The sequence below is a fragment of the Malus domestica genome, chromosome 03 (assembly GCF_042453785.1).
Source record: "Malus domestica chromosome 03, GDT2T_hap1".
Taxonomy (NCBI): domain Eukaryota; kingdom Viridiplantae; phylum Streptophyta; class Magnoliopsida; order Rosales; family Rosaceae; genus Malus; species Malus domestica.
In genome coordinates, this window is record NC_091663.1 from 32,936,192 (window position 1) to 32,938,362 (window position 2,171).

Here is a 2,171-nt window from a genome sequence, read left to right on the forward strand (position 1 = left end):
AAAGGACAGAAATACAGACATATAAGAAACGGTATACATGGTATATTATAATTGAACAAAATGTTATGGTGTTATTATTACTTGATTTAGGGGATCGGGAGAAGTTTGGGCTAAACCACACAATAGATTGAACTTGACATTCACTCACAAATATAGAAGAATATCACCAGACAGTAGTTAGATCATTTAGTAAATCAGATACACATTGAACAAGTCAACGGATTTGATAACAATTAAGATCTTCATTAGGCATGATCTATTAATTGGTGATTAGAGAATAAACAGTTTCAATTACGACATGTATACAACGGTGACTTGGTAATCCTACAACAATATATATATATGGTAATTTTGTTTTGCCTGTAGTAGATCTCCAATATTAACCACTAGAGCACTAGGCACAGGGGGAACATCAACCCCACTTATCCGATGAATCTGTTCAAGTCTCTGGAACTTATCTGTAAAGAAATGGATTCTTTGGTTACCAATTTATGGTGGGGCCATGATGTGAGGGAGAGGCATATCCATTGGGTTTCAAAGGACATTCTTCGATTGCCCAAAGCTCAAGGGGGTTAGGTTTTCAAAGCTTTATGGAGTTTAATGATGCCCTTTTAGCGAAACAACGTTGGCGTTTAATTCAAGATCCGGAGTCACTGTGGGCGAAGGTGTTGAAGGCTAGATATTTTCCTCACTGTTTGTTTCTGGAGGCCAAGCAGGGAGGTCGTGCTTCATGGGCTTGGACAAGCTTGTTATAAGGTTGTGATATTCTACTGTGAGGCGCCCATTGGCAGGTGATGAGTGGCCAGCAGATTAGGCTCTGGCGCGATAGATGGTTACCTTCACTTCCTGTACTCATTGGCAACATTCTCAGCTTACTCCTCCGTCGCCCCGATACTCCTCCTCGACTGCTTCCATTCCAGTGAGATTATGGAAATGGGTGTGGCAGCTTCATACTCCCCCTAATTTAAAATGTTTTATGTGGAAGACCTTGCATCGGGCAATTCCCACGATGGCAGCTCTTTACAGCCGGAAATCTGCGCCTTCACCGCTTTGCCCTTTGTGTCTTTCACATGAAAGAGTCTGTTGAACATTTGTTTCTTCGCTGTCTATGGGTGAACGCTATTTGGTTTGGGGGTGCTTTAACTTATCGAGTTAATCCTCCGGAAATTACATCGTGGGGTGCTTGGCTTCAGGCTGTTCTACAGGATCATGTTCTTTCCAAAGAAGACCTGCAACGGGTTCTTTCTCTCATTGCATTTTCTTGTTGGCATATTTGGAAAGCACGGTGTCGTTTCCTTTAACAACATGAAAATATCAATCCGTTGCAGGTCCTCGCTACCATTTCCACCAATGTGGCGGCTTTCCTAGATGCTAGACTGACTTCCTCCAGTCTCATTGTGGAGGACCGGTTATGTGGGTGTCGCCAACTCTTCCCTTTGTCAAAATAAATGTTGATGCCAGTTAGGATGTTGCTACGGGCACTGGATATGCGGGGTGGTGGTGCGGGATTCTTTGGGGACTTTCTTGTAGCTCGTCGCACAACACTTAAGGCGGCTTGCGTGGCTTCTGCGGAACCCTTGGCTGTGCAGAGTGGCTGTGCAGAGTGGTTGTGACTTGGGTCTCTCTTTGGGTCTTACTCATGTGGTTGTTGAATCGGATTCACACGACACTATCTCCTGTTTGAGGGGTTTAATTTCTGAGGGCAGGTGGGAGGCTTTTCCTATTTTAGCGAAGTGTGTGAAGCTTGCAGAAGCCTTTCATGTCTGTGGTTGGTCTTGGATTCCAATATCAGCCAATTTGACGGCTGACCATTTGTCGTCGGGACGGTGTGTGGAGATTTGTGATGTGTATTAGGTTGATAGGCTCCCATCTTCATTTGTGCATATTTTAAATAAGCATGGTTTACCTTGTCCGCCATAATTTTGTGGGGGAGGTACTAGGGGGGACACTTTGAGCCTTGGTTTGAGTGTCGGGTCTTCTAACCCCTGTACTTCGGACTTGGATTGTCTACCTTCCCATTTCGGTGCCCTCTCCGTGCCCTTCTGTTTTGTGCGGTCACGGTTAAGCCACATCAACATTTTATATTGTTTTTTTATAAAAATAATAAAACAAAAAGAAATAGTAATATAAAATGTTGACGTGGCTTAACCGTGACCGCACAAACAGGAGGG

The 2,171-nt window shown here is 43.9% G+C and overlaps 1 long non-coding RNA gene across 1 annotated transcript; it reads left to right on the forward strand.

Moving 5' to 3' along the window:
- Positions 1-403: 403 nt before the first annotated feature.
- Positions 404-1,862, forward strand: LOC139194545 (uncharacterized). Its single transcript, XR_011579498.1, has 2 exons — positions 404-1,238; positions 1,329-1,862. It is a non-coding gene; the product is annotated as an uncharacterized lncRNA (long non-coding RNA).
- Positions 1,863-2,171: the final 309 nt, after the last annotated feature.